This window comes from Pipistrellus kuhlii, unplaced genomic scaffold, assembly GCF_014108245.1.
Source record: "Pipistrellus kuhlii isolate mPipKuh1 unplaced genomic scaffold, mPipKuh1.p scaffold_m20_p_3, whole genome shotgun sequence".
Taxonomy (NCBI): domain Eukaryota; kingdom Metazoa; phylum Chordata; class Mammalia; order Chiroptera; family Vespertilionidae; genus Pipistrellus; species Pipistrellus kuhlii.
Window position 1 is genome coordinate 41193963 of NW_023425529.1, and position 10854 is coordinate 41204816.

General features: G+C 36.7%; 1 pseudogene; it reads left to right on the forward strand.

The window, feature by feature from the left end:
* Positions 1-5260: 5260 nt before the first annotated feature.
* LOC118728781 lies at positions 5261-9148 on the forward strand (annotated as a pseudogene).
* The last annotated feature ends 1706 nt before the right edge of the window (positions 9149-10854 follow it).

The following is a 10854-nucleotide window of genomic DNA, read 5'->3' on the forward strand; positions in this document are numbered from 1 at the left end:
GCCCTTGACCGGAATTGAACCTGGGACCTTTCAGTCCGCAGACCGACACTCTACCACTGAGCCAAACCGGTTTCGGCAGTTTCTGTTACATTTTTGCTTCTTCTGGCTCCTCTTTTCTAAAACAGGGTAAAGACATTGGTGATATCCAGCTTCAATTTTTAATGTCATATAAAAGATAAAATGTTTAAGCATACAAAAAAGCTAAAAAATATAGTATGATGAACTCATTATATCCAACACCTATGTTTAGCCCATTAACATTTTGCTAAATATTTTAATCTAATTTTTCTCTGTCCCCTCCCGCCCAGCGTTAGGGTTTTGAAGTGAAATACTCAAACAATATGTGCAGTTCTCACAGGTTTGAGGTAATTTTTTATGAGGTTTGATTTGACATCGCATAACTTTTCTACAAACCTAATCTATCTCATGTTTATTTATTCATTTCTTCCTTAAAAAAAGATGACATTTTCTGTGTTGTGTCATCTCTCAAAATTTCTTGGCTGATAAATGCTAGAGTATATAAATTCTGGAGAACTCCAAGCAGGTTATAAATATAAGAATGATTAGTCTCCCAGGGAGTGATAAAATAGGCTGTCTATACAGATTATGTTATAGTGTTTCTGAGAATCTACTGCACAACCAAAAGAGAGTTGGATCCATACATTCATCCATTCATCAAACATTTACTGTGCACCTACTTTGTTCAAAGGTCTGTGCTCAGCAGGCAGGAAAGATAAAGATGGAAAGATAATTTCCTTTCTATGAAAAGCTGGGAGAGAGAATTGCAAATGGTTAATTGCCATTTAAGATGATTATTTCAATGAAGTTTTTATGTACAAAGTCAGTGTTGAAGAACAGTTCTACTTCATGGTGAAATCAAGATAGTGTAGAGAGGGAGGGTCTGTGAAGATGTTTCTTGGGGAGAAATGTGCTTGTGCTATTGATTCCCACTCTCCTCATATACAGAGAAAGAGCAGTACTTGTGCTGTACCCTCTTCTCAAGTATAAAGAGGGGCTTCTGTGGGACTAGAGAGCTTGGAAATTGTTCCCTGTAGTTGTAAAACACAAGAACTGCACTGACTCTTACCTACAAAGTGGGAGAAGGCAGTACCCATTAGGCAGAGGTGGCTGCACTGGGATCCACTAATAGTCCCAGATTTGGTCGGGATGACGAATGAGTAAATGTTTCCCAGATGTGAGTCACATAGAAGGCGGTCAGCATGGGGTTGCCTTTGGTCTGTTCAAAAGGGCTGTCTGGAGATGTGGAGGGACCCCAGTGACCAGAAGTTAGAGATGAACACAGAAATCCTAGAATCTATAGAGGTTGTCGCAAGCAGCCATCTGTGTCTATCTAGGACAAAGGGGCTCAAGTGAGAGGTCTCTGATGATGGTAATCTCCAAAGAACCTTTAATGGCACTCTACAAGGAAGTCAATTTGAACCATCCAGGTAGTACAAACCCATCCTATCAAAACAGATCTGCCCTACCCCCTCAGCTGTCCAGCCTCCTCCCATTTTTACGCAGCAGTTACCTAATGGGGATGGAGGTAAATTGGGGAAAGTCGGAGGCTGGCAGCCACTAGCCACAGAAGGCCTTGTGCTGGGGCGGGGCGAAGGAGAAGTCTTAGACGAGTACTTTAGAATGAAGGCTGAAGTGTTTGGTTACCATCTTGGACTGGAAACTTTCCATTTACTAAATTAAAACTCTTTTTTTTTTTTAGTTAAAGCAACTGTCGATTATAGAACAATGAACTAAATAGTCAAGGGATCTGCTCAATTTTCCACTCGGGGCCATTGGAAGATTATCACCTCCCAATCACTATTTAAAAAATATAGTAAAAGCCAAAAAGTAAAATTGTATTTTGATCATATCCCATGGATCTTGCATTTAACATTCCAACTTTATCTTTATATATTTCAGTTTATTTCTGTTCTTCATATTTTGATTATAAGTAATTCCATTAAGTTGTGTTTTTTTTTTATTAATGTGTTGTATCTTTATAAGACTTTTTGCATTATTTTTCTTCTCTCCCCTGCTAATTCCAGTTCTGCTCTTAAGAAGTGTTCATTAGATGGTGTTGATTGACAGAGCAACTAGTGTTCCTATTTTCAGACCTTGGCATAAACTTAAACTAGAAATTTGATAATGATGTTTTGCTTGTAATTATTGCTGCTATCACTGTTCAGCTTGTGTTAGTATCCAGTCTCTGTGAGCAGAGCCTTTGAGCTGTCCCAGGTTACAGATCTGGGTGTCGTGCTCTTTGAGCATTGTGGCTACCTATTGGCGACAGGCCTTTTGGAGTGAAAAACTCCTTTCTTCATCTGCTGGCTCCAAACCCTTCCCTGATTTTGAGTGCAATCCTCAGTCTAGAGTGACAGTGTGCTGGTAGAGAGGAATTCTGCCTTGCAACCTCTCTAAGTGGTTACAAGAAGCTTTTCATAACAGTTGTTTGTTTGTTTGTTTGTTTGTTTTTTGGGGGGAGGGGGTCCTCACCCGAGCTCATTAATTATTCTTCTGTCTAAAAAAGCCTCACCCCTCTTCAGGGGCCACTTGACTAATGTTGATGGCAAAGTTTTTCGAAGACTTTTCCCAAAGAAAGTAAGAAATAAGTCCTATCCCCTCAACTGTCCCAAATAAGCATTTCTCCCATCAACAAAGAAAAAGAAAAGAGCCTAAAGTAAGTTTGAGATATCCTAAAGGCAGAGTAGAGAGAGGGGAATCAATCAAAATGAACAAAGTAAGGTGAAAAATAATATCTGAGCACCAAACTAGTTGAGAAAAATAAGCTTTTCTTTATTACTATAATAATGTATCTTCTTTGAATTTTTAACTTTTTATGGTTATTGCTTATAGCATAATCCCTATTTTAGGGACAACGTAGTATTATGTGAACACCATCAGGCTTCCATTTCTGATAGTTGCTCTAGTTACTTTACTTGTCTAAGCAAGTTACATTATCTAAGTTTCTGTTTACTGATCTATACATCAGGATGAGAGCAACAACACATACCCCAAGGGTTAATTTTACAAAACTTAGATCTTATTTGTGGACAGTGGTTTTGTAAATTATATATATGCTAGATCTAATTTGTGTCATCTTTGTATTATTTTATACTAGAGGTCCAGTGGATGAATCTTGTATGGGTGGGTCTGGCTGGCTCACCCCAATGGGGGCCCACTGGGCCAGGCCAGTGCGAGGCAGAGGCCGTGGGCGGTTGGCTGGCTGGTCCTATCCAGGTCAGGCTGATTGGCTGCTGCAGTGCGCAGTCATAGCCTCCGGTCGCTCTGGCCGCTGGGCTTATCTATACTAATAAAAGGGTAATACGCTAATTAGACCAGGAGACCTTCCGGATGTCCTTCCAGACAAAGTCATGGTGGCAGGGCGGAGGCAGAGGCGGTTAGGGGCGATCAGGCTGGGGGGGGGGGGGGGAGTTGGGGGCAAGCAGGCCAGCAGGTGGGGGCATTTGGGGGTCATCAGGCTGGCAGGGGGGCAGTTGGAGGCGAGCAGGCCGGGGGGGGGGGGGTGCAGTTGGGGGCAAGCAGACTGGCAGGGGGCATTTGGGGGTGATCAGGCCAGCAGGCAGAGTGAGCATTTAGGAGCCAGTGGTACAGATTGCAAAAGGGATATCTGACTGCCAGTTTAGGCCCAAGTCCCAGATTGGAGAGGGTGCAGGCAGGGCTGAGGCACCTCCCAACCACCCCCACCCCCCATGCACGAATTTCACGCATTGGGCCACTAGTATATATATAAATTTGTTTAAGGAGGTTACCAAATGTCTAGTCTTCCCAGTTACATTGTAAGCACCTTAAGACAGGAATTAGATTTCCTGCGCTTACCTCCCTGCCACTGCACTGAGTCCCAAACTCAGTGGGTATTGGATAAATGCAAGCAAAATTTAACTACAGTGAACTGCCCTGCCAAAGACAGGATAGTGGAATGCCTCTGTGTACTGGGTCCTGAGAAAGAATATGAAAGGAAAATTGAAAGGGAGCTTTGGAAATAGAGCAAAAGAAAAGAGAAAAAAGTTCAGAGAAATATAATGTCAGCCTCTTGAAATTTTTTAAATACTTAAAACCTTGTCCTAGAGAAAGTAATTTGGCCGAGAAAAGAGCAGCATTAATGTGCAGTAGGGATAGTCTCCAGAGACCTGTCATCAGGATTAAACAAGGACTTCTTTCAGAAAACTGCTCAGAGGCAGACATGCTCTCAATACTCAAACTCCACTCTTTCTTCTTCCCTTTAACTTTCCTCAAGGCCCATGGAAATCTATGAATCACTGTTTTATGTTTTTAAATTAGCTTTTCATCAATATTTTATTATTATTTGGCTCTATAGTTCACCCATATTTTTCACTATTTGAATAATTTTGAAAGATTTTGAGACTTCATAGAGAAAGGCTATCTAAGGAATTCTTTAAAAATTACAGTAAATATACAAACAATGATAATGATAGAATTTAAATTACATATTCATGATACTATTTTTTTCAAGCATGTGAGCAGTTGTAGCTACATTTCCTAGCAAACCAAGACTGCAATAATAAAGAAACTATAGTCTGAGAAATTTAAGATTGTTCAAGGGAGGAAAATTAACAGAGGAATGCCACAGTCTGGGACCAGTGAGTGGGTGGTCCAGACTGATCTGGAGAATCCTACTAGCAAGAAAATGATTGAATTCTGTGAGTCAGCTTCAAGGGCTTGACAAAATAGAGACAAACTAATAGAGAGTAGGCAGACAGCTGTGGGTGGGGAGGGTGATGAGTATGGATTGAGCAAAAAGGGGGGAAAAAAGAGAACTTAGGGCATGGACAACAGTTTAGTGTTACAGGGGGTAGAGGAGAGTGAGTGGAGATGGAAGAGGACATAAAGGGGATAAATGGTGATGAAAAAAATTAAATTTAAAAAACACTCGAAACATGGGGAAGACACTGCATCTCAAGTTCTTTTAAAAATTTAAAAATTAAGACAAAAAAAAATTTCAAGGGCCTGAGTTCTGCACCACTTCTAGTAGGGGTATGTCTCCCCCTAGAGGGGAAATAGAGCATTTGTTCCTTCAGGCTTCTCGCTCAGAGTTCAATAGTAATTAGTTGTTCATTCATTCATCAATTCATTTATTCAACAAATACTTGTTTCTTATGATAGACACTGAATATTCAGCTGAAAATAAAATCAACATAGTCCTTGCCTTCAGGGAAATTTTAAGTTTAGTGTGGGAAATAAACATTAGATAAAGAATCACCTGAAAGTCTGAAAGATCACGATGGAAATAAGGAAAAGTTTGGAGGGCAATATGGCCACTCAGAAGATAGAGTACCACAATCATACTAGGAGGTCAATGAAAACTTACCTGAGCACAGACCTCAAAAATGAATAGATATAACCAGATCAAAATGTGGAGGAAGTGCAGGAAGTAGGCTTTCTAGCAAATGAAAAAGAATATTCAAAGATTCCAAGAGGAAAAGAGCTTAGGAAGTTGGAAGAAGAGAAAGAGGCCAGAATAAGGAGGGAAATATAAGTTGAGGGAAATTAATACAGACCAGGCATGGTGTTGCGGGACATGTTAAGGATTCTAAACTCTATCCATAAAGAATAAGAGCTATTGATGGGTTTTATAACCATAGTTGTGTTTTAAAGAATCACGTCGATTTTATGATAAAGAATGGATAATAGGAGGGGAAGATCAAACATTAAAATGGGAAAGACAGAAGTTAGGTGATCTAGGCAAGAAATAATGGGGCTTGTACTAGGGTAGTGGCTATAAAAAGGGAGATATATGGATGAATTTGGAATATTGTAAGTTAAGAATTATTAAAACTTGGTGATTTATTACAAAATGAAAATGAAGGTGTACAGATTGTCAACGATGATTCCTAGATATTTGCTTTGAGCTCCTGGATGAACTGAGAAGCCATTTACAAAGAGGGGAACTGGAGAAGAGATGTGTGTCGGGGGTGGGGGTGCGGTGGGACAGGGGAGGAGGGAGCTGACCAAAGATCAGTTAATTAAATATTTATTGAGGCTACTACCATTTGGCAAGTACAGACACTGGAAGTTAAAAAGTAGAGGCAATACAGGATCCTTATTGGCCCAAATCTTTTGGATAACCGAGTTATCCTTTGATAACTCTTGTTGCCATTAGTAGATTACTTCAATATAATGTATTTGTGCAAGAGTGAACAATGTCCAGCAGGAGCTCAAAAAAGATATACCTTTGCACAACCGGGGGTGGGGAGGGTCAGAGAAGAATTTTTAGAGGAGATGATAACTGAACAAAATCTAAGGATTAGAGGGAATAAATATGGTAACAAAAGTAGAGAGGGTTTCTCTCTGCACCTCTCTCCCCCTCCACCCCCAGAAAAAAGAAGCCATTCTGTTGAAAACAATAAATAGACTGATTAGATTTATTTTTAATCTCCTTAAAAGTATCCAAGTTAGTTTCAAATAGGATTCTTTAAAGACCTATAGTCCCAATTCTATTCCAAAGCATAGGAAAAATGACAACTTCAAAAATTCTTTAATAAAATAAATATAAGATGTACTTTTAAATAAATGCTGTTGAAACCACTAGATATCATTTGGGAAAAGGTAAAATTGAATCCATAACTTATATTGCACACCAAGATGAACTCCACATGGATCAGTTAACTAAACATAACAAAAAATGGAAACTCTACAAACTATAGAAGAAAACATTGGTAGATTTCTGTATAATAGGCCTGTGGGGGTAGTAGAAAAGCATTCTCATGAATCAAAATCTAGAATCAATAAAATGTACTAATAAATCACATCACATAATTTTTAAAAATTGCATGGCCCCAATACCATAAGTAAGATCAAAGAGAAAGTGACTGGACAGAGTTAATCTTCTTAACATATAAAGAGCTTCTAGAAATAAAAAGACAGAAATCCAATAGAAAAATTAGCACAAGAAATGAACAGATGGCTTTTTTTAAATATATTTTATTGATTTTTTACGGAGAGGAAGGGAGAGGGATAGAGAGATAGAAACAGCGATGAGAGAGAAACACCGACCAGCTGCCTCCTGCAGACCCCCTACTGGGGATGTGCCCGCAACCAATGTACATGCCCTTGGCCAGAATCGAACCTGGGACCCCTGAGTCCGAAGACCAATGCTCTATCCACTGAGCCAAACTGGTTTTGGCAAAAGATGGCTTTTTAAAGTGGCCCTTAAAACAATAAGACAGACTCAACTCATTTAAAAATAAAAGAAAATTTCATTACATTGAGAGCATTTCTTACTGTGTTGTCACAAATCTCAAAGTTTAGGAGCAGTTTGTTGCCCAAACTCTGGGGAAAGAGACTCAGATATGCTGCTGATGGAAGTATAGAATATTTGGTACTATCTAGCAAAACTTTAAATAGATGCATTCACTCTTTAACCAACAATAATAACATTCTCTATCAATTTATAATAAAAATACATTTGCACAAACTTGTACATTTGCACAAATTTGTGGCATTATTTTATAGCAAATGACTAGAAATATTCTAAATACCACCAATAGTGGGGGAGTTGAATAGTCAAACTATTTCTATGTGTTGCTGTAGAATAATTGTCACAGTATATTATATGAAGTAAGGTGCAGAACAGTGTATATGATAGCTACTTTTGTAAAAAAAAAAAAAAAAAAAAAAAAAAAAAGGAACATTGAAGGGTAATCCAGAAACAAACAAAAATTGCTATTGTAAGAGGCGCAGAGGAGGAACTAGATATCGGGAGACAGGAATGGAAAGGAGACTCTGAGGACACTAGAATCATGGAATTGTTTTACATATTTAAAAAGTTGATTAAGCCAAAAAGAGTACAAAAAGCAACCCCTAAAATTGAAAACAAATAAAATAAATGCAAGTATGTAGAAGACTGTTGACATAACCAGAGAAAGAATTATGTCAAATGACTTTTAAGCATAGGACTTTGTCCTTCTTTAGTGGGATATATTCTAAGAACAAAACAAACCTCAAAGAATTCACTTCATTGTGTAGTTTTATTTATTAGTAATACTGGTATTGTGAAAGTGTTTTATGTATGTTATAAGATAAAGCAGGTACGTTCAGTGTACGCCAGAAATAATAAAAACGTAATATCAAATAATTTAAACATGTAGTGTTTTAATTAAATGTAAATTAACTCTAAGCTACAGGTATTCTGAGGAAGGTAATAATTTTACTGAAGAATGTGAACAAGCTAAATAACTTGGAGCTATGGATGAATCTCTGAGTGAAAAAATACAGAAGATTGTTCTTCAATGGGCCAAGCATGATGATTCAGCAAAAAACTTCTGTGAACCCTGATACTGAATTTGTGGATAATTCTTAATTCTAAGCCTTACGCAGCTAAAAAAAAAAAAAAAAAAAAAAAAGGACCAGATGCTTGGAAGATAGGGAATATAATAAGAAAATTGTTTCAAGTCACAATGAAAAGATCTTGAAATATTTTGGCTTTTGATCAAAGGAAATGTGAAGAGGACATTTTTCACTGATGTTAGGAGGTCTCTGTGTAAAAACAAAAAGGGCATTCTCTAGACTTATATCTGGACTACATGGAAGCATTAATGTGCATGACAGAGCCAGACAGTCTTTACAAGACACCTGTTTGGAAAAGAAATGGGGGCACACATTACAGAATTTGACTCGTGGGTTTGATGGAATTTCGACTGAAGGGGAAAATCCAAGAGAATTTGTATTTTCTCTACTTAAAAGAATTAGGCCTTTATCTAAAGTACTGCCATTCTCTGGACACCCAGATTTTCAACTACTCACTAGAAATGAAGTTTAATATTTAGAAAACAAAGTTATTCTTGGAAATATTTTAAAAAGTCAAATAATTTCTTTTGTACTTTTATGAAATTTATTTTTTGCTTGGGGTAGAAAAAGGAGCAAGATAATTACAGGCAGTCTTTAGAATGTACTATGAAAATCTTTCTAAAATTATGGATTGTGTTGGTTAGCTTAAATGTCAACTGAGGGAAAATATTCAGACTCAGGGTTTGGGCACTGCTTTGAAGGTCTTGTTTTCAAAGAAATTGACAGCAAATATGCAGAAAGTTGGCCCACTTATGAATACCATCTTACAAGATAAGAAATAGTATCGTTGTTTAATGCATTTGGAAGAATTTCAAAAGTATGAAAGAATTTCAGGAACTTGCTGAAAAAAATTCATTACAGAAATTAGTTAAAATATGCTTATTTCTGGAAATGGAGGCCAAAGAGTGGAATAGCAATGAAAGTTTAAAGTCAAGCTTTTTATATAAAAATTACTTTTTTTAAAGGAGAATTATATCATTTTTATTAAAGGAGTATTATATCACTTAAGTAAACAGTTTATTTTGTCACTGAGTTTAATTTAAATACATATAATATTGTGTAAGTTTTATAGTTTAATATAAAATAAAATCAAGATTATCAAATTTTAAAATAAATAAAATTAAAATGTTTCATGGGAAAATATAGCAAATTATAGATTATAAAACAGATTAGACAACTTGAAGACATAAAAGTAGAAACTATTCAAAATAAAGTATTGAGAGAAAAAAGACTGAAATAGAAAGTCAGAGTAAAGTGATCTGTGAGACATATCAAGCAATTTAACATACATGTAACTGAAGATTCAGAAGAGCTGGGGTTAAAATATATATAGTTAACAAAATAATGGCTAACCAGGCTGGCATGGCTCAGTGATTGAGCGGCAACCTATGAACCAGAAGGTCACAGTTCCATTCCCAGCCAAGGCATATGCCTGGGTTTTGGGCTCCATCCCCAGTGTAGGCTCAATCCTCATGGCGCAGCTGATCAGCAATTCTTTCTTATCACTGATGTTTCTATCTCTCTCTCTCTCCCTTTCCCTGCCCCTCTGAAATCAATAAAAAATAAATAAATAAATAAAAAGAAATAAAGGCTATAACATTTCAAAAATTTGAAAGTTCAATGAAATCCAGGCAGAATAAATTTAAAGAAAACCATGCCAAGGCACATCATAACCAAATGACTTAAACCAAGGATAAGGAAAAAATTCTAAAAGCAGCCAGATGAAAAAAGACATATTACTGATAGAGCAGGAATTGGCAAATTATGGCCCATTGGCCAATTATAACCCACCTCTTGTATCTGTAAATAACATTTAGTTGGAACATAGCCCCTATATTTATTTATGTATTTGCTATGGCTGCTTCTGTACTATGACCTCAGAATTGAGTAGTTGTAGCAAAGACCATATTGTTTACAAGCATAAAAGATTTACTACCTGGCCTTAACAGAAAAGTTTGTCATCCCTTGCTAGAGAGGAACAAAGAAAACAATCCAAATAGATTTCTTTAAAAAGCTATGCAAGGCAGAGACCAAGGTCAACCCAGAAATTCTTACCTAGCAAAAATATCTTTCAAAAATAAAGGTGAAATAAATACTAAATAAACAAAAGATAAAAAGTTAAAGGAAGTTCTTCAGGCAGAAGAAAAAAATAATATATAAAAATTTGAATCAAAAGAGAGAGTGTGAAAGGTAATAAGTATGTAGGTAAAATATTAAAAACATTTTTCTCACATATAAATTTTTAAACTTTTAAAAAATTTACTGATTTTAGGTGGAGATATATATATATATATATATATATATATATATATAGAGAGAGAGAGAGAGAGAGAGAGAGAGAGAGAGAGAGATTTGTTGTTCTACTTATTTATGCATTCATTGGTTGATTCTTATATGTGCCCTAGTGGGAATCAAACCCGTAAACTTGGTGTATCTGGACAACACTCTAACCAACTGAGCTACTAAGCTATCCAGTCAGGGCTTTCTCAGATTTTAATCTTTTGAAAATATAAATGACTAAAGTAAAAA